Source organism: Hyaena hyaena, unplaced genomic scaffold, assembly GCF_003009895.1.
Source record: "Hyaena hyaena isolate Hyena2069 unplaced genomic scaffold, ASM300989v1 scaffold_518, whole genome shotgun sequence".
Lineage (NCBI taxonomy): Eukaryota > Metazoa > Chordata > Mammalia > Carnivora > Hyaenidae > Hyaena > Hyaena hyaena.
In genome coordinates this window covers 384623-407834 of record NW_024081151.1, presented here as the reverse complement: position 1 = coordinate 407834, position 23212 = coordinate 384623, and the positions used below count along the sequence as shown (strand labels likewise).

General features: G+C 33.0%; 1 long non-coding RNA gene across 4 annotated transcripts in view; it reads right to left on the bottom strand.

The window, feature by feature from the left end:
* Positions 1-972: 972 nt before the first annotated feature.
* Positions 973-23212, bottom strand: part of LOC120247391 — a 34662-nt gene continuing 12422 nt past the window's right edge. For 2 of the 4 annotated variants that reach the window (XR_005532292.1, XR_005532291.1), the window contains exons 4-6: positions 19964-20080; positions 18696-18801; positions 18129-18276 (exon numbers count right to left, since the gene is read on the bottom strand). This is a non-coding gene — a long non-coding RNA (uncharacterized LOC120247391). Of the gene's footprint in view, positions 1061-1138; positions 1343-18128; positions 18277-18695; positions 18802-19963; positions 20081-23212 lie in introns of those variants that run through there. The other 2 variants (XR_005532294.1, XR_005532293.1) reach the window with 2 other exon arrangements.

The window sequence follows — 23212 nt, the reverse complement described above, 5'->3', positions numbered from 1 at the left end:
CAGCAAAAAAATATTTAAATCTAATAATTAGAAATATTAATTTTTGTATTGTGTAACTCATCATCCTAATTCTATCTTTTAATAGAATACAGTCTCTCCTCCCTTATGTAGGATACAGTTTTATAATTTAGTAAAGAATGATCACATTTTTTAAGTCTTCCCATCTGTTATTGTTGCCCCACTTCTATGAATTCAATGACTTTAAGAGTCACTTAATCCTTGGGGATTATTCTATGGGCATGCTTAATTTATGAACTACTCTGGAAGTATGATACTGGATTTAAGAATATTGAATTTTGCCCTTTAAAATACCATATAGTTGATGAGTTTCAAGTGTATAATCAGTGGGATGATACTGATGTGTGGGTCTCCAAGGAATTAAGAGAAGCATTATTTTTTTTCAATTTAAATCCAAGTTAGTTAACATATAGGGTAATAATGATTTCAGGGGTAGAATTTAGTGATTCATCACTTACATATAACTCCTAGTGAAGAGAAGCATTTTTTAAAGGAATTTTCCTTTTTAAAATCTTTTTTATTTACTCTATTATTTTAAGTTTTTATTTTTAAGTTTTTAAAGTTTATTTATTTATATTTGGAGAGAGAGAGAGAGGATGAGCAGAGTAGGGGCAGAGAGGGAAAGAATCCCAAGAAGGCTCCATGCTGTCACTACCTGTGGGGCTTGATCTTATGAACGATGAGATCATGACCTGAGCCAAAATCAAGAGTCAGGTGCTTTTGAGCCACCTAGGCACCCCAAGAGAAACATATTAAAACACACACACACACACACATTCAGTAAGTAAATAAAAAACTTGAAAGAGAAAAAAACATCTTAGGAAACTATATGTTTAAATAAGGGGAGGCATTTCTACGTTTCTATTCTAGCCAGGAAACAACCATTAAAGGAATATTATACTGAGTGTGTCTTATTGCCTATATCCTAACTGCAAGGAAAGCTCTCACTTGTGTGCTGGGGAGGAAGATGCACTCACTGGAGCCTGATTCTGAATTGAAAAGCATGACAAAACAGTCCCTGGTTGAGAAGCTATCTTCATTCCTGTAAGGACAGATTTTCAGTGTTGTTAGTAGATGCATAGTACAGTCACTGAGGCAGAAATGTCATGGACAGCAATACCTATTGCAATGAAGTAGAAAGCCTGTTCTTTGAAGCTTTGTGTTGACAGAACCAAAGCAGCAGCATTATCACCAGGCCAGTTTTCAGGGTGATTTAGGGTATTGTTCATAGAAGAGTAGTCTCAAATATCTTTCTCCAGCTCCCCAGAAATTGCATGAGACACTAATTAGGTGACCATAAACTTTCTCATCAACCAGGACATATCTGACAGTGAAAGGGAGGGTGAAAACAATCATACATTATCCCCAGGGCAAAAGACTTAAAAATAAGACTGACATAAATTGTATAGTTACTTTACATATTAAAATTTAGTAAATCAAGGTTTTGCTTAAATACACCAGAGTCAATTCGCTGTATGTAACTAAGAATCTTTAACAAAAGTAAAATAAATTTTAATACATACATGATAAAAAATACAGTGTAGATATTATCTAGAATTAATGAAACCAAAAAAAATTATTTTGGAGCAATGTCCATATAGTACTCTTAAGTGATAAAGAAATATGCAGAAGTTTCTGGGTTCATGTAGGAGAATATGGTAACCTTCTATAATCTAATGTTTTTGAATTTTCTATTAAATTAGAAGACATCAGTAAAAACAAAATGACTAAATCTTGCACTTCAGAGAGTGATAAAACTCAAATTATTTTTTAATAGGGGATATAAATACCCAAGACCAGAAAAATTAACTGCAGATCCCATCCAGATGGGGATACAGGGTACTGAATGGAAGTGAAAGAGGAGTGTAACAGGGTCATCTGGTGACAGAACACAGGCATTACCAACTACAGTTCACCTTCAGAGATAGAAGGCATCATTCTAGAGGGAAGCATGGCAGGTTAGACCACTCACTACTGGTAAGTCATAAGTAAAGGGCTTGGAAAATGCATAGGACCAGAGATGGCTAACTTAAGAAGTCAAAGCCTCTGTGAAAGGCAGACACCTTTGAAGTTAGAGGCATCCTTGGGTGTCCTGGGTGGTAAAAAGAAAGAAAGGAGCAAATGAAGATGACCCTACTGAGAGAAGAGAGAAGCAAAGAATTAGGAGATGTAACAAAAAAGAAAGAAGTGTCCTATATTTTAAACAAAAAACTGTCCTTTATAGCAGCTTTTATTTTGTAGCAGAGGGGGAAGGCCTTGAATTTAGACATCAGAAAAACCACCTCTGCTCTTTTGGAAGTATCCTTCAATTACTGGTACAGGAGAATCCAAAAACAAGTATGACAAAGAAAAGTAAAACCCAACATCCACATAAAAATATTCTAAAAAGTAAAAATAATAAAAACTCTTAGGTTAATGCATATTCCTTAATTCAATTCATGAAATATAATAAAAACATAGCACAAAACACAGGTTGAACTTAAAAATAATAAACAGGAATTGAAAAAGTAAAGTAACAATGTGATTAAGAAATTCAAAAAAACCAAGAATAAAAAAAACAAAAAGACGTGAAGTGGAACTGACTGATTTAAAGAAAGAAATATTTCTAAATATCTCAGAAATGAAGATAAAATTAATAAGTACCTAAAGAATAATAAATACAAACAAAAGTAAAGTAATAGATATTCAGAAAAAATAAGACAAGAACATAAACATTAATAATCATAAAAACAGAATTTATAAGAAAGTAATAGATGTATAAGACAATAAAGAGCAAAGAAGTCCATCAGAATTTGGTAGTACCTGAAGTGGACAAACTAATAGAACCAAATTAACATTTAATACTACAGTTAAAGCATTCATGTGACAAAATAATGCAATATGAAAATTCAAAGTTCATACCACATATCTGGGAATACTGAATTCTCTATCCTGAGATATTTCATTATTGAGCTTTAAAAATGAAGAAAAAATTATTCTCCAAGACAAAGACAAATCACTGATTTTCAATTCCAGTTGAAAATCACTACTGATGTACATAAAAGCAATTTGCTTTTTGTATATTAATCTTGTATCCTGCAACCTTGCTGAACTCATTACAGGAGGGATTGTGTGTGTGTGTGTGTGTGTGTGTGTGTGTGAGTGCGTGCGTGCATGTGTGTAGGCATACATGCGTGCGCACACACAGAAGGGGTGGAGAATTTGGTGATTTTTTTTTTGCATAGATAATCATGTCATTTCTGTTTAAAAGCAGTTTCATTTCTTTATTTCTAATCTTTTACACATTTTTTTCTTATCTATTGAACTAGCTAGGCTTTAGAACAATTTTGCTTAGAAGTGATGAGAGTTAGCATGTTTGCATTGCTTCCAATCTTAAATGGAAAGTGTCTGATGTGGTAACCATCAGCCAAAGGCTAAACACTTAGTATGGGGCCAGTTTGAATTGAGAAATGCTAAAAATATAAAATGTATAAAAATTGTCAAACTTTGTAAGGAAAAAGAAGGTAATATTTCTTGTTCATAACTTCTTATTCTGATTGCATATTGAAATGGCATATCATGAAAATTTATTTTCCTTGTTATTTTTTAACATGGGATACTGAAAACTTGTAACTTTTTATATAACATTATATAGGTATACTACATATCCACGATGTACATATTTATATGTATACATACACACACAGATATATGGTTCATGTTGTATTTTTAGTTAGTAGTGATTCTTTTCCACTTCTTGGAATGTTGATATGGTAGCTCAGCAATTTTGGAACATGAGGACAAAAAGCCACAGTCTATAGTTAGTTAAAGAATGAACTGCAAAGAATTCTGTGCCACAGACAAAACTGTATGTTACTATTCTTCATTCATGCAAATAAGATAAAATTTTGCCCTATTGATACTACACCTATTTCAGACTTTCTCTCACAGAATTATCTCATTTTTACAATTCCATGCGAATGCCTATTTGCATTTGTATATAGGTAAGTAAATTATATTCACTCAAATCCCATATTTGGGGAGGAGTTTTCCTTTTGCATTATTCATACTTTGCTTTAATAATGAATATTAGTTCATTTACTAAGAATTTAATTAAATGTCTGTACTAAAGGAAAAAAAATCTTGCAAATAGTCAGAAAAATTGGCCTATCCAATTTATTTCAAACCTGAAAATTGTCTATATTTTAGCTATGATTTTAGTTTCAATCTTGAGAAAGAAATAAGAGCAGTGTCAATTGCAGGAGAATGAAATAACACAACTGTGAAGGTGTTTTCAATAATTATTAAAAGTGATTAAAATTCTCATTTACTGATGAATTCTTTCCTTTAAAGAATGTTCTAAATCACCTATGTTCATACAGTGCTATTTTAAGCTGTTTTTTCTTGAGGTAGTCTGACAGAAGAGGTCACTACTGAAACTACACACTGAATCTCATAATGTTAAAATAAAGGAAATGTTACTTTTTTTTCTTAAGGAAGAAAACCACTGAAAAGCCATATCAGTATTAATAAAATGTCCAGAATTCAAAAGCCTTGCTTTATTGAACAATTAATGCCTATTTATAAAATTTCATGTTTGGAGAAAGTTTGCTTTTTCTGCATAGTAAAATTTATGACCAAATATATTCATCACTATAATAAACCTGCTTTAAAATTCCTGCAGAGAATTGACATTCAGCCATGTTCTAACAGTTCACATACTGGCAAGGTCTACAAAGATGCCACTGAAAATATATATATAGTGCATAATTTTCATTTCTTTGCTGTCAGGGTAACATGTGTGCTTCATATGCTTAAGTGAAGTCTAGCAGTACAAATGTGTCAAAAAATCATAAAAATTTGTCTTCTATGACTAACATATAGGATTTAGGACCTTAGTATTTAGGATATTTATCTCTAAAGAGGAAAAAACTATTTATTCATGGATATATATATATATGTGTGTGTGTGTGTGTATACACACAGACAACACACACACACACACACACACGCACACACACATGCACCTTATGTTTAACACATTTTCCCTACAGGATTTAAAGAAACAACTTTAGCTGAAATAGCCATACTTCTTGTATAAATACCCCACCCCATTGTAATAGCCTGAAATACAGCTTTAGATTCCTTATTCTGGGATTTTAAAAATGGTATTGGAAAGGGTGGGGAGATTCATTAATTTAATTTATGATCCTGGAAAGGAAATTATCTTCTACTAAATTTGCCTTATAATTCTACTAAGGTATTTGGCATGGAAATAAATAAAATGTATTATTGTATTAGCTTGGGTTATTTTATTGGAAGTGGCGGAAACTAAAACCAACTTAGGAGAAGTAAGAAATTAGTAGTAATTCTCCTAAATGGAAAGTTGAAGGCAGAGACTAGTATCCGATAGAATTGATAGGACTAGAGCTCTGTCAATATCTGCATGTCGTTGCTCTGCTTAACCCTAGCCTCTTCTGGACTTGATATTTCGGGCTCCTTTTCTCCATACGGTAGGCAAAAACGCTATGGCCATAAAATGCTGCCAACCTCGGAAGTCCAGAAGAAAGAGTCTAACATAATAAAAGATAGGGCCTCATTTGTTTTCTGAATTATGAAGGCATCTGCCAGTGTGACGCGTGGTGTTTTGGAGGATGATTACCCTGCCATTCGGCTTCCCTCCTCAGTGGTGGCAGAAAACAAAACAAACCAAGACAAAATACTGATGACCTGAAGTCACAGCTTACAAGACAAAGAGTCTCTCAAGGAAGACTGGCACACTGGTTTTTGTTTTTAGTTTTATGATTGATTCTGCCTTCGTCTGATAGATTTCTGCTGAGGTTTAGAGTTCTTAACAAGTTCCCCATACTTTTTGTCTGTGTTACTAAATTTTTCATCAGTAATAGATTATAATACACAAACATGAGTCTAGGCATTATGTTAAACAATTTCTTCTTGTGAAAAAAGAAATTGGTATAATCAGTTATAAAAATATAGACTTATCAAAGATTCTTTTTTCCGCTTTTCTTTTCTTCCTGTTTTATCATAATTTCTGTTGTCACTCTAGTGTCTGTTGCCCACTTTTTCCCCTTTCAGATTTTATCAAACCAATTCCGGATTTTTCTTTCTTTTTGAAACATTTTCCAGTAACCATTTTAAAACATAACTTCTATAAAATGAATACTAGTTTATATCCCTGCTTATTTTTTTTTTTTTACTACGTGATAAAGATGTGTTCATCTGGAGCAAAAAATGTCATGTATAGGTTATCATTAAATCACATTTAAGGGTGTAATAAACTATTTTAATTCACATATTTTAAAAATTATTGAAAAAAGTCAAGTTTTTTTTTCCTAGTCCTCCTCACTTGTATACCTAAAAGTTCATTTTGCTTTTCTGAATTAGTTCCTGTGTTGAATCAACACAGGTTGATCTAGCTAAATCTAAACCTGTGTAAAGATATTTAATACTCATGTGGCAGCAACGTTTTAACTTGTCTAAGCAACACAAAGTATAGACACAGAGAGGACTAGAGAATAGAAATGATAAAAGAGATAATTAGAATAAAATACTAATTTCCTCTGCCACTATTCCATTACACTAGTGTTTCTGAAGTGAGGTGTCTGAAAAATAAAGTGAGGCACCTGAGACCCTTTCATCTAATGGTTGCACAAAATCAAAACTATTTTAGGGGTCTCTGTGTGTCTCATTTGGTTAAGCAGAAGACTCTTGATTTCAGCTCAGGTTATAATCTCACTGTCATGAGATTGAGCTTCACTTCAGGCTGAACACAAGGGAGTAGGTGTACTAAAGATGCTGAAAAAACTGAAACAAATTTTTTTAATGTTTTTATTTATTTCTGAGAGAGATAGAGACAGCATGAGCAGAGTAGGGTCAGAGAGAGAGAGACACACATAATCTGAAACAGGCTTTAGGCACTGAGCTAGCTGTCAGCACAGAGCCTGACGTGGGGCTCAAACCCACGAACTGTGAGATCATGACCTGAGCTTAAGTCGGATGCTTAACTGACTGAGCCACCCAGGCATCCCATGAAAAAACTGAAACTTAAATATCAGAGAATTATCTGACTTGTGAGAAGGAAGGAATGATTAGAAAGGCACTGGTGAAACTACACACAAAAAATTTTTAAAAATCAAATTTATATTTATGTTGGGACTACAGATGTCAGTACTTCAATTTATTGTATCTCAGGTAATAGGACACTTTTGCCTAGTATTATGTCAGTTACAATATGACATAATACTAACAATTTATAATTAAAAGAAATTGAATATTTTAAGCATAGATAACATAAACTTTTGGGAGCTTTTCAAATTAGAAATTAACTCCTGAAGTACCTTAAAGAGTAAGTGACTGTATTGTGCTGGCTTAGAAAACTAATGGATAGCTAAAAGACTGAAAATATCTTGTACAGTTGGCACTACTGAATGTTTGCTGGGTGAACAGTCAATAAACAAAATCATAGCAGTGACACTTTCCATTGATTCAGTAACTTGATAAATTACTCATCTGTAAACATGAAGACTATAAATACTTGCAGAGCTATACCTATAAATTAATAAATTTTCAGATGTGGCTGGACACTGTTATGTTTTTTTATGTAATGATTGATAACAAACATAAAAATAACTAAATAGTCAAGGTGTTGAATAACCCCTTTGAATCTTCTGCTTTGTCCCATCATTTGTGTTGAGGACATTGGCACTAAGGGCAAATACAACGGTAGGGAAAACTACTGGTGCTTCAGTGGCAATCAAAACAGTAACAGTAACTACCCCAGTGTTGTTTTCTTTATCACTGCACACTCACAGGAAGAGGTGACTGTTGGCCTCAAGAATGTCCTTGATTAGGTAGTAAAAGATAATTTTGTTACATTTCAACCGCTGAGTACAGATTATATTTCTGACAAAATGGGAAGTATATAAGGACTTTGTTGCATGTGAAAAAAGTACAGTAATTGTCTGGAAAAAAAGCCCTCGTGTGATTGAGGTATTGAGCTGTAACAGTAGATACTACTTTCATGGAAAATTATTTTTAACTACAAGAACGGCTAAAAAAGAAACTGTAGTATTCCAACTTGGTTATTTGACATCTTCTTAAAAATGAACTATGTTAGGGGTGTTTGGGTGGCTCAGTCTGCTGTGTCCATCCCTTGATTTCAGCTCAGATCTTGATTTCACAGTTTGTGAGACTGAGCTCTGTGTCAGCCTCTGTGCTGACAGAGGAGAGCCTTCTTGGGATTTTCCTTTCCTCCCTTCCCCCCTTCCCATGCTCTCTCTAAATAATTTTTTAAAAAACCTTTTTAAAAATGAACGATGCTACTTTAGAGTATAATGACTTTTTCATAACAAAAAGTCAGAGAATGTCTACAGTAAACCAATTGGTGACTTTTCAAGATTTGACCTGGTTCACAAGTTTTGCTACATTCAGAGGAAATTTCTAATCCTTTCATTTGAGACTGCCTTCATGTACCATAGATCACCACTCTTACCTCACCTTATTATTTTACCACTTGTACAAATTTATTTAGATTTGAAACTAAGGGAAAACACTAAGACCAAAAGACACAGAGTAATAATATCTTGATCTTTTAGCCAGTAATATACCCATGTAATATCAAAAGCATGTTAAGATATGGAAAATGGATAATAATCCAATTATATCAATATAGTTAAAAGGCAGTGGTGAGATGAGGCTAATGGAAATACTGAAAGTGATGAAACCTGAAATTTTTTCCAGAATTGGAGAAAGATATGTATCCCCATATTGAAAGAGTAGAATAAATGGAAAAAGAAAATGCACATGAAAATTGTTTGTACAAGTCAGATTAAGGGGGACAAAACATCAGTTAAAAATTGGCATGAGTCAACAGTAGGAAGAATAAATTCATTGAAAATGATTATAATATATTTAAGATATTTTTTAAACAATGTAATAGATTAAAAATAGTATATAGTATTTGTGAATGTGCTGCAGAGTGGCATTCTCACAGATTACAAACATGTTGTTTGGTTCTAACAAATCGTTTTTAGTAACCATATAAGGAGATAATCAGAAATGTTTACATACTTAAACACACTTACATATATTCCTTGTAGTTATATGATGGAGAATCATCATGAACAACCAAAGTTCAATAAGGGGTCTTGGATTAAATAAAGTATAGCATATCTACATATTAAAAACATAAATTACCATTAAAAGCAATATACAAAAGAATATCCAGTGATATGATGAATATGTTACTAAAAAACTGGTTAAAATACATATAATACATATATAATAACAATTTATAATCCCTTTAAAATATATGTGTGCATATGTTCTTTCTGTGTGTACATAAAATAGTTGCTTTTCAAGAAAATCCTGAGATTGAAAAGGTCAAATTGTTCAAGGTCTCACACATCTCTTTTATAAAGTATCAGATTTAATTATAACAGTTATTTCTTCCAGTGGTTTAATAACTAATTTTAAAATTAATTGGAATATTAGCAAATGTACACTTACAATGTGGACACTGAAAAGATGATGCGTGAACATATGCTCGTAGTCAGCTATTTTGGATTCTTTATAAACAAGAAATATATTCTCCTGGATTTAAAAAACCACAGTAGAATGCTTTTAATAAACTCAAAATGGTCTGTGATTAACCTCTTTGTTCAGTCTTTACACACTTAGAATTTATTTCCATTTCTTATTATAAAAAAGGCACTTTTCTCTGATTAAGAGAATAGGAAAGAGAAAGAAAAAAAAACAGGAGGAGAGGATGAGTGGTGAGTTAAAGGACAGATTGAGTGTATGTATTTTAATCTGGCAGTTGTCTTGTGTAATTTTTTTTGCCAAAAGACTGCTAATTTCATACAAAAATTTAAATATTGTAGCAGTCACCCAACTTAAACATTTGGCAAATAGTTATCCTATTTCAAAAATGGAAAATATTTCTCAAGTGCTTCTGTTTTCAAAATACTGTCTCATGTTATTCTTTATGTTTGCTTGATCATTCTTTGGAAGAAAATTCTCTATATTTGGGATGTGATATATATCACATCCATTCAAGGCTACCTAGGTTGATTCAATTAGTTTAAAGTGAAAGAGCCATTTTTCCCGTTTTCTTTTTCTTTCTTTTCTTTCTTCTTTTTCTTTCTCTCTCTCTCTCTCTCTCTTTCTTTCTTTCTTTCTTTCTTTCTTTCTTTCTTTCTTTCTTTCTTTCTTTCTTCCTTCCTTCCTTCCTTCCTTCCTTCCTTCCTTCCTTCCTTCCTTCTTTCCTTTCTTTCTTTCTTTCTTTTTTTTTGGATGAAATATATTCGCATCTTTTGAAACGTATAGAAGGTACACTGAAAAGAAACATTACATATCTGGGGTGTGAAATAAATCTTTAACACAAAAACTTGAGAAAGATGTAAAATTTATTTTATATTTGCTTCAATTTAAACAAACTGAAACCCACTTTTCACAGGAACATAGAAACTCTCACTTTTAGATGTGAAACATCCCAAGGGATAATTTGCTAGATTCACATGGCTTCAGGCACCATATTCTCATTCCCATAAGTGCCTTTTGTTATTTCTTCTGTCCTCAAGCTGACATTAGAGGAAACATTTTTTTAAATGAAAAATGAAGCTAGAGTGTTGAAGTTTCACGATCTACTCCATTCCATTTGACCACATTACTGTCAAATCCAACTTAGTTTCTAGATTCTTAAGAAAAATTACTCAAAAAGTTTATTTATAGAGTTAATATGGACTGGTGAGTGTGTTTGTTATTTTCCATTTAAACAAACGGATATATCTTATAGTTTAGGGATGGGGAAAATATTTATATAAAAGTATACCAGAAGTTGGATTTGTTATGCCTTTAGATTTAGAGGAAATGATATAATAGAATCACTATGGCATATAAAAAAGCAGCTGGGTATTTTCCCAATATGAATCATGCCTTATAAAAAATTTACAATTTTGAAAAATATCCAGGCAATTCCTTTCACTGCTAAAATATACTATTCTTGATCAAATAGCTTGTTTAGTAAGAGCACCCAAATAAGGCAGTATGTTCACCTACTGTGCTAATAATCTCAATTAGAAATATCACCAATACTGGTTGGAAGGATGGTTTAGCTTTATTTTAATTACCCCACATAGAGAATAGCACATCATATATATCAACTGACAGTAAATCTTTGAAAGAAAAATGACCACATGCTAATCTAATGTAGTCAGGAGTGGTTTTACTGTAAAGCAAATGATGCTTATTTCAGCTTCTGAGACCCTTATTTGCACTGGCCTTCCAAGGTCGTGGGAGGAACCCCATAATGTAGCTATTTGGTAATGTGATTTTTAAAATTTTGGAAAAATAGGACACTTGAACTGCAGTCAGTTAAGACATCTGCCTCCTTTCCCTTTTACTTTTCCTCAATAATAGCTGGCATCTGAGGATGGGCATTTGGTATATTTTGCTAAGGAAAAGTTGAGTTGTGGATATATTTAAATCTGGTTTAATGGGCATAGTTAAGTGGTATCTAGTCTCTTCTGTGCATAGTTAAGTTATTGCTGATTGTTCCAGTATTATGAACCAAGAGCCTAGGAGCCAGAGGTTGTATGATAGTATGAACATATTCTAGAGACCTAAATCCATAAATATGTGGGTAGTAGGAGACAAAAAAATAAATGTATTATATTCACGGGGAGAGAATCTAGAAAAATTCTCTAAATTATACAGCGTATATACAAAACAAGGTTAATGAAATTTTTCCATAACGTAAAAGCAGTTCTAAAAATGCATATAACATTACCAGTAATGAGCTTTGAAGCTGAAATAGGCATCCTGAGACTAATAATGATAATAATAATAATAATAATAATGCAATCTACCAAACATTGTAGGGAAGGTAATAAATTATCTCTTCATCTCTACATAGAAAACATTATAAAATTGTTTTCACATGAAGAAGCAATTAAAGAGTTTGCAGCAAAACTTTTTTTAGATAGCATTATATAGATCCAGAAGTTAATTAATAAAAATAAGTATGTTATTTATCTGACCATCTTCCTCCATCTTCAAAGCTGGGAATGGTGGATGGAAACCTCACCTTTCAAATCTCTCTGACCACCTTTCCTGTCTCATCTCTGCTTTCTTCTTCTACCACAACTCATTGGAGAAATTTTTCTGCCTTTACTTTCTATGTTTAGGGGTTCATGTGATTATACCACATTCACATGAACCCAGGATCACCTCTATTTTAAAGCCAGACGACTAATAACATTACCTACATCTGAAAAGTCTTTTTGCGAGCATTACCTAATGTTTGATTGAATAACCAATAGATAAAAGTCTTGGGGGAAACATCTGGGGAATTTTGCCTATCATAGCACTGATTTAGTTCAATCTTCCTTTTTTTTTTAAATTAAGAAATATAGGGCAAAGTGGTTTATCCAAGGACTTAACCCAGTTTTATTGCTATATTAAAACATAGGTGGGACTATATTATTTTTTTTAAATTAATGTTTATTTATTTTTGAGAGAGAGAGAGGAAGACACAGAGCATGAATGTGGGAGAGGTAGAGAAAGGGAGACACAGAATGTGAAGCAGACTCCATGTTCTGAGCTGTCAGCACAGAGCCCGAAATGGGGCTCAAACTCACAAACTGTGAGATCATGACCTGAGCTGAGGTCATACGCTTAACCAGCTGAACCACCCAAGTGCCCTGGGACTATAGTATATTTTTATGTTAGAGTTAGATCATCTGCTTAGAAAAAAATACATGATGCCTATCCAATTTCCACAATAGGTTGTTACCATGCTTTCTTCTAAGAACACAAAATATTTCTACTCCAAGACTTAATAGAGAATTCACTATACCAGACTAGCTATACTAACTTTATAAGCTGCACTGCTTTTGTCAAAAATGTTATTCAACATCCCTGATACTTGCAAGATGGACGAAGTATTGAGCTCTTTCCTCTGTAGGGGTCAGCAATTTTTTCCGAAAGTGCCTCATAGTAAATGGTTTAGATGTTTGGTACATATATGGTCTTTTGGAACCATTCATTCATGCCACTGCAGCATGAAGAGAGGGATGGATCATAGGTAAAGGAATGAGTATAAATGTGTTCCAATAAACCTTTATTTACAAAAATAGATGGTGAACCAGATTTGGCCCATAGGGGATGCAGGGAATTACTTTGCCGTTTCCTGGTGTAGAGATTTGGATCCTGTATTTCCGTCCTAAATTCCTATATCCACCCCAGCTACATCATTTCTCATCTGCCATGCAAGAAAGGGCTTCACTCATGTATCTTTTTATGCTATGGCCTTGACACTAAATTGAGATTTGATTACAAATGCCTATGGTTATATTTTTAAAAATTGGTGTTTGGGGCGCCTGGGTGGCTCAGTCGGTTGGGCACCAACTTCAGCTCAGGTCATGATTTCGTGATTTGTGAGTTCCAGCCCGGCGTTGGCGTCGGGCTCTGGGCTGACCTCTCAGAGCCTGGAGCCTGATTCTGATTCTGTGTCTCCCTCTCCCTCCACCCCGCCCCCTGCTCATGGTCTGTGTTTCTCTCTCTCAAAAATACAAAATTACAAAATTTAAAAAATAAATAAAATAAAAAATAAAAATTGGTGTTTATTCAAAACTGTTGAAATTAGTATGTATTTTGTTGCTAAGTGGTGTCTATAAATTCTCTACCTTACAAATTCCCTTTAAAATTCAGTGTCAGTAATGTGGTTTTTGTTGTTTTCCCTCATGATGAATTAGTGTTTCCATTTTTGTAGACATTTAAAATTACATATTTCATCTTTTCCCTTTTTGACTTGGTTTAGAGTAAATCAAGACCTAGAATGAATGCCCATTACTATGTTATACGTGGAGGTTTGGGGACACATTTGCTTCATTTTATGTTCTTTAAATTTTGGTCTTATAGCATAATTTTTACAAATGAATACATAATGGTAAATTGGAATTAAATTCTGATTTATGATTTGTCTCTCTCAAATTTAAATATATGTGCTCACATTTTACAAATTTCAAATAATTAATTTTCTACATGTCCTATACATGTGTCTTTGATGAAGGCTTATAAATTGTATTTAAACTGTCGTACAGAGTAAGGGTTATATCTGTGTCATTATCTCTTTTTTGATTCTGATTTCAGTAGAATTTATATTGCATTATTTTATCAGGATTTCTCAACCTTAGCTCCAGTGACATTTTGAACCAGCAATGTTTGTTTAGGAAGGACTCTGCATTGTAGAGTATTTAGCAGCATCTCTGGCCTCTGCCCACTAGATGCCAGTAGCACTCCTGACAAGTTGTGACAACCAAAATGTCTCCAGATATTGTAGAACATCCGCCACGGATGGAGATTTACTAGTTTCTGATTTAGTCAGGAAAAATGTACAAATCATGAGTTAAAAAATTGATAAATTTTCATAATGTGAATACACCAGTAACATAAACATAAAGTTCAAGAAATAAAATATGATCAGCATCTTACAAAGGCCCTTATTGTCCTCTCTGTTTCACTACCTCTCCAGAAAAAATATCTTCCTGATTTTTAGTGCTATAGGTGGGCTTTCCACTTTTGAACTGTATACATTGAATTACAAAGAATGTACTTAGGTTTCTTTCAGTAAACATTACTCTTATGAGATTCATTTATATTGTGCACGGCAATAGTTCCTCCACTCTTGCCATCTGCCATAATTTATGCATTCTACAGTCAAGGCACGCTTGGTCTTTCACAGCTTTATTGGTGGAAATTTTCTTCTATTCAGATTTCATTTCTTGTGTCACTTTTTAAAGATTGCTTTGTAAGAAATTTATCTACCTTTTGTTATTTTTCAAGTGTAGTGGCATAAAAAAATTCACAATATTGTTGGTTTTCAGTTACCGGAGAATCTACAATTCCACCCCCCTTCCCTTTTCATTCTTGATATAGTAAATTGTAGTTTTCATCTCCCCTTGGACATTTATGCCCTGGTTTGTCATTTTGTTAGTCTTTTCAGAAATCAATTTTTGGCTTTATTGACTTCTCATAGGTATTTGCTATCTGTATTATTCATTTCTTTGTCTCATTAACTTTTTAATTTTTCTGTTCTTTTCCTAATTCAGTGTGTGACATGTATCACACATGTCTTTCAACATTTTTTAAAAAGCTTATCTATTATATGCCTTTAAGGATTATAGATTTCCATTTAGGACCAGATTTAGCTATATCCTACAAATATATTATCTATAATTTCATTATAACTTGGACCAGATTATTTTTAATTTTATATACTTTTCTAAATATATAGACACTGAGGGTATTTCCAAATATTGGGAGTTTTATAATCTTTTACCATTTCTTACATTAATTTTCCTAAAGTAAAAAAGAAAAAAAAAACATCTAATTTCCTCTGAATTTTGATGAGATTTGCTTTAGAGTCCTCCTTATGGTAATGGACAGCTGTGAAAATATATGTTCTGCTGTTGAATGCATTGTTCTACCAATGTCAATTCAGATTAGTTAATTATGTTGTTCACGTTCTTATGTTTATTGGTATTTTCTTCTATCACACATTGAGAGAAGGATAAAAATCTTCTACTTTGATAATGAATTAATCTCATACTCTTTTTAGTTCTGATATTATCTGCTTTATATAATTTTTACTTATGTTATTAAGTACATATACATTTAATGTGATTATATCTGCCTAGTGAACTGATCTTTTAATCATTATGAAATTACCCTCTTTAAATCTGGCAACATTTCTTGTCTTCAATCTAATTTTTCTGACATTATTATATCAGGAACAGTTTTATTTTCTGCTTCCCACCCCCCATACTTTTATTTCAGTGCTTCTTTGTCCTTTCATTTAGAATAGATGCCTTTAACAACATGTAATAAAAATTGCTATCTTAATTCAGTTTGAAAAATTTTGCCTTTTAATTGGAATATTTAGCCTATTTACATTTAATGTAATTACTTATAAATTTGATTTTATACCTATAAATATTACTATTTTTCATTTGCCCAACTATATATAAGAAAATATAATAGAACTAGACACATTAACTCTGTGCATTGCCATTATAATAATTGTGTTATTGTCATGAATTTTAATTCTGCATATAGCTTGGATACAACATAATATTAAAATAATTATTTTATATTCAATATCATATATATTTACCCATATATTTACTTTCTACTTTGCCTTTTATTCTGTCCTAAATTCCCATGTTATATAGAATTATTTTCTGCTTAGAGATCTCCGCTTAGTATTTCTTCTAGGGTGGGTTTTCTGGTGACAAATTGTTTCAAATTTTGTTTGTCTGTACATGTGTTTGCTTTCATGTGTAAAGGATAGTTTCACTAGGTATAGAATTCCAGGTTGGTAGCTACTTTCTGTTAGTTATTTAAAAATGACATTCCTTTGTCTTGGGGCCTCCATCATTTCTATTGAGAAGTGAGCTAGCTATTAATCTTACTGATGCCTCTTTAAAAATGTTATTTTCTCTCCACAATCTTGGCTTTTACAAATGTGATTGCATAAATACCTCTGAAATATAAATATGTCTTTCTAACTCCTTGAGATTGCAAAAAGATGCACCACAAAATTTTGTGCATGTTTTAGTCACCTGGATAGATTCTCTATCTTTTGCCTATCACAAGAACAAACAGAACAAAACAAAACAAAAAGACAAAAATCAAAAACAAATAATCAAGGTGAAAAGCTATTCTTTAAAAATTTTTTAATGTATTTATTTTATTTTATTTTATTTATTTATTTATTTATTTATTTTTGAGAAAGATAGAGGGTAAGCTGGGGAAGGGCAGAGAGAGAGGGAGGCACAGAATCTGAAATAGGCTCCAGGCTGTGAGCTGTCAGCACAGAGCCCAACATGGGGCTCAAACCCACAAACTGTGAGATCATGACCTGAGCTGAAGCCAGATGCTTAACTGACTGAGCCACCCAAAAGTCCCAAGAAAAGATATTCTTAAAGGTCAGAGCTAAACATTTTATAATACCTTTTCTTTGGATTAATGGGCCCTGAAGTACTGTTTACTGAGCGCCTTTTACATATCTTTTTATTTCTTTTATCTGGATTTTTAGTTGTACTGGTAGGAGTATTTATTTTATTCAATATTCCCAATACCTCACATTTTAATTTAAAAAATGCTACATAGAGTGCTTGAGTGGCTCAGTCAATTGAACATCCTATTGTTGATTTTGGCTCAGGTCATGATCTCACAGTTGGTGGGTTCAAGCCCTACATCTGGCTCTGTGCTGACAACACATGGAGCCTGCTTGAGATTGTCTCTCTTCCTCTGTCTCTGCCCATTCCCTGTGCTTGCTTGCATGTGTGTGTGCTCTCTGTCTGTCTCTCTCTCTCTCTGTCTCTCTCATCAAATTAAATAAATAAACATTAAAAATGTATGCTAGATTGGAAAAATAGTATTTTTTCTTAATAATATCACTGATAACATGTCCAGGTTTAGAAAGTTAATATATCAGTGTGAGTTTGAAATCACTTGTGAATTAAAATCATTTCTTGCTACATCTACAAATTTTAGGATATGTAATGGTCATGTTAGGTAAGATTTTTGCAGTGGTAATAAATGCAGATACATCATCAAATTTCAATGACTTAAGAACAGTTTATTTTTCACTATGTAAAGTCCATTTCATACTTGTAGACCTCCAGGATAACTGTTCTCTAAGTGGTAACTCTGCAATTTAGGTAGCTCTATATTTTGATGCTATCAGATGTCTATTCATTGTCCAGATCTTCAACTTACAGGATACTGGAGGATATATACTAAGTTAGAATTGCAAAATACATTAACTACATTGGTCATATTCAGAAGAAATATTAAAATAAGGATACGGACTTATTCTATGAAGAATAAAGAGTCAGTGATAATTCCAGTGAATCAGATAAGACATAATCTGTGTGCTCACATAAAGGAAATACTCTTATCAAGCCTAAGAACCTAAGAAGACATTAAATCTTCATTCCCTATATTGTTATTCAGACTTCACACAGTATTTGCAATCTGTGGTATCCACAGAAACTGGAGTTCAGTAGCAGGAGTTTTTAGGCAGTGGAAAATGGAATACCTACGGCTCCTCTACTTTAATCCAGTGTTTTAATAAGCTAAAGAGAAAAGCAGTTTGGCATGTTTTACTTGTTTTGTAGGGAGGATATTGAAGAAGAATAGAAGTACAGACTGTAAAAATACCATGGAGTTACTCTGAGATTTCAGTGTGATCTGGAAAAGAATAATTTAGAAAATTACTAGTCTAATGAAATACCAAAAAAAAAAAAAAAATGTTTGAAAAGGCAATAATGGAAGTAACTTTTTTTTCAGTTTCTTAGGATATGAGCTTCATTTATGAATGTAGTTATTCATACACTGTAGTTACTATATTAATAAATGAAGACAGTGCTTAATTTTTAATAGATAGGACTGGTGGCTTATGTTCTCAATTGTTTTTCAAACAGTAGTGATCATTTTTTGTAATTTACTCATATTTTCATATTGACACCCTGCCATTATTATGAATAACAGAATATTTTTTCCAACCCAACTCTAGGTTTTTAGGGAAGTTTATTTTGGATTACAATAGGACAAAATTATACATATATGGGTAAAATATATGATTTTGCTATATAAATACCATATCATACCTTAAATCTGTTGGGTCAGTCACATACTTCTGTCTTTATATTGCTGTTAGTTGTATTCTCACTTCTTTGCAAAGGGATGGGGTGTATAGTATCCTGGAATTTTTCTCTAAGTCATTCAGTGAGTATACAGTTAAGACATACATACATTTCTTCTGAGTTTCAAACTATGGAGTTTAACTTAAAATCATTGATCCATTACATCTCACTTTCTATTAGGTGAAAAAAAAATATGGCTGAAATTACATAAGTTGTTAGAAAGAAACATTTTGTAGGACACTTAAAAATAATGCCCTTATAAAATCTATAAACACTTACATACCAATCAATCATTTACCAAATGTTTGTGTGTAGGTGTGTGTATTTTCACATATATCCAAAAGTAAGCATGCTTACTCTTGAAATAGAGGTATTAGCTATACATAGGTGAGAAAATGGGAGACTCTGCTTTACTAACAAAGTTATAGTTGAATAACAATTTATTTGCAGTCTGTACTATGCTACCTGTACATATGTGCACACACAAATATGTTTTCCACCCCCAAAATAAGTCTACAAATATGAAAGATAAAATTATTTGAAAACTTTGTTATGCATTATTTTATGAAAACTGAAAATCTTTTTAGGACTCGTGAGAATAAATCTCTTATAAAGCATGACACTGGCACCATAAAATGTAAGGGGATGATCAGGATCATAATTGAAAGAGTGTAATAAAAATGACATGTCATTTTTTATACCATAATATAGGATTCTTATATACCCCTACTCCCACAAAAACATAAAACTTACTTAGTTCAGAATGTTCTACTATTTCTTAATTGTTACTCTGGTCACATTTCCTGCCTTTAATCCCATTCTTTGAATCTTTAAAAAAATCTGCTGAACACTAATTATTTAACCTTGCCTCCTACCTACTTTCCCTCTTTATTCTGAGGTTTCTTAAGGGCTATAATGAGCTGTCCCCACACAAACAGGCCAAATTAGTGGATAATTACTGCTGGGCCTGTGAATGTTCTCACTCCTCCTTTCTTACAGTTTCACAACATTACTAGAATGGTCTGTCGCCTCCCTACCAATTAGGAACAATTACTACTTTATAACATTAGTGGTGGCAGGCTTATTATGTTCCGGGATATGTAAAAGTAAGGTGGGGGGTAGGGAGAGAAATGCAAGGCCAAATGGGGTCATTGTCATATGAGGGGCTTCAATAGTTTATTTTCATTTTAATTTCATTTACTGAGGATTACAGCTGCAAAGATTTATATTACCTCTTAGATAAAAATGAACTTCATATATATCCAAGGTTGTGTTTTCCTCCTTTGCACAGTATAGTATCATTTTGATGGCTTTAGTTTTCAAAATAGTGGGAATGGCTTTGGATCATTCTATGGGAAGAAAAAAGGGTTATTTACATTTTGGTTTCCTAGTAAAAATGCTTTATTATTATTATTTTTGACAGGGGTGAGGGTTGGGAAGCACATTCCTGACATCTGAATTTAGTTTCTTAAACTGTTTTGGATGATGTCATTGCAAAGGAAAACACTATGACCCAGAAGAGTAACAAAACATTGCCTTCCAATTTGTATTTAAATAGGAGTTTAGGTCAAGATAAATGTGTATCAAATATTCAGAATAAAGCATTTTAAAAGCTTTTAAGACTATTATCTATGCAGTTACCTCTTCTCTTTCTAGGAGGGGAAAAGACATAACAGAACCCTCTAACTATCTGTCCTCAAATTTTTTCTAATGAAATTTTTATACTTAAAGCCTATGGTGCTATAAATAGATGCCTTTTCACACAGTATATTTTAAGACTAAGTATAATATATTCTACTGAATGTGTCCTTACTGTCCCTTTTGGTGCTTGGTTCTTCATAAGACACCCCCCACACACACACACACACCTCTGTGGCCAATAGAACACCACCTAAACCTTTCCCTTGAATGGCAGCTTAATTAGACTTGCTCACTTATGTTCTAGAGAAGAGAAAATTAGAAATCTGTAGATGGAGAAAAAAATAGTGCCACTTCAGTATGTTTTAGAAGTAAAACAACAAATTTTTATAGATACCATTGAGAGGAAACAATTTTCAGATGGAATTGGTAACTGTTGTTAACAGTGGTGTCAGGGAGTATGAGGAGAGAGAGATGATGAGGAGGATGATGATTTTGGAATTAGGAAAGTACAGTTGCCAAATTTGGGATAATTATCTTAGCCTTGGTGGTGAGAATGGAAAATGCAGTTCAGTGAGTTTAAAAAAAGATTAGATGGAAAGAAAGTGGAACATGAGGTTGTGGACCACACATGTGAGAAATCTGGTGATTAAAAGGGAGAGTAGGGCAAACAAGCCTTAATTCTGTAGAATGAGGGCTTTATATAGTAGAAGGCAAAAAACAAGCAACTGAATAAAGGCGAGCAAAAAATTAACAGGTTACCTTCCAAAATTGGAAGGAAAATATTTAAATTTTTCATATTTGTTAAAAAGCATAGAAAAGAAAAATAAAAATGAAAGTGTATTGTAAAGGGACATACATTGAGTGGTCTTATTTTTTTTTTTCAGTGAATTGTAAGGCAAAGATTGTGCCTCATTTATAAAATTGCCACAGATATTCCTCTGGGGGGTGGGGAGAAACAAACAAGAATGTTGCATAAAGCATCTCACTTGACTGACAAGCATCTTAAAAAATGTCAAGATCAAAAAAAAGTCAAGATCAATAATAACTCCCTTGCTGTTTATGACTAAGAGATAATTCTCTTGTTCAATGAGACATCAAAAAATATGTTCTTTATAATACATAGCAAATAATTAGTAATTATTTCTCAGCCTTTGATTGTGAGTATATGTATCAAATAGCCACAGTCACATTGTGGTCTCTCCAAATGGAAACCAAGATGATCAACTCAAATGTTTATTGTATAGTAGTTATTGAACAACAATTCTATACTTTATGCTACACAAAGCACATTCACTTAGTGATAAATACAAAAGAAAAACACCCAATTTCAGAAAGAACCATAGGATAGATTTTATTATACACACACACACACACACACACACACACAAAGAGGGAGGGAGAGAGAAAGGGAGAAATAATTGTGTAGGACTTTTGTGTCCTAATCAGGTATCATCATAAATTAACTTGATGTCCAAATGTTGAGCATATTTTATTACCAAATCCTGGACTAATAATCACTGGTGCAGTTAGCTTTGCCTTGGTAATCTGTGATAATATAAGCTTAAATTATTTGCATAGTTAAAAAAAAATAAAAACAGGTTCATAAAAAAAGAATGAGCTTTTTGTATTTTTCATTTTATTTTAATTTGTTTCTTTAAGTATATTTGACATACTATGTTCCTTTCAGATATACATAACACTATGTGTACTTCATGTATACGGCATAGTGATTCAGCTTCTCTATACATTATGCTATGCTTGCCACAGTGTAACTGCCATCTGTCACTATACAACACTATTATAATACCATTGACTGTATTTCCTATGATGTACCTTTTATTACCATGACTTATTCACTCCATAACTAGAAGTCTCTATCTTCCACAACCCTGAGCTCATTCTGTCCATTACCCTGCCCCTCTCTCCACCTGGTAACCATACATTAGTTCTCTGTACTGATAGGTCTGATTCTGCTTTTGGTTTATTTATCTTTTTAAATGTTTACTTATTTTTGAGAGAGAGACAGAGCACGAGCAGGGAAGCGGAATAGAGAGAGAGAGAGGGAAACAGAGAATATGAAGCAGGCTCCAGGCTCTGGGCTGTTGGCTCAAAGCCTGATGTGTGGCCCAAACCCATGAACTGTGAGATCATGACCTGAGCTGAAGTCGGATGCTTAATTGAGGCACCCAGGCTCCCTGAAATAAACAGTATATTAATTGGAAGATAAGTTTAAAGATGCAGGATTAATGTTAGAAATCTATGTATTAAGCACAGCATTTATATCAGGCACTGTGGTAAATGCGGAGTAGTGAATGGTGTACCTGTTTTATAAAGTTATATTCAAGGAGATGGAGCAATAGACCAAACAAAACAATCACTGAATATGATAAGCCTTTGCAAGAAAACAAAAGTGAATCATATGCTTAAGTAATTGATAATGCTGTTGGTGGGGCACAATAAAGCATCAAATAGAATAGTAAGACAAAGCCTCTCAGAACAAACCATATTTTAGCTGACACCTGGAAAAATGTAGTCAGCCACTGGTCATAGAAATGGACAGATATTTTAAAGTAAGCTCTACAGTCAGTGTGGAACTTGAAATCAGAACCCAAAGATCAAGAGTTGCATTCTCTATTGACTGAGCCAGCCATGTGCCCCAGGCATGGGAAAATAATCTAGACAAGTGAAAAGCCCTAAGACAGAAAGTAGCTTGGTATACTGGAAGAAAAGAAGCTGTTCAGAGCCTAGTGAGCAAGGAGGAGACTGATACAACATGAACTTAGAGAAAGGAAAATGGCAGCAGATATTTCAGGGCCTTTGTAGACATGGTAAGAGTTTAG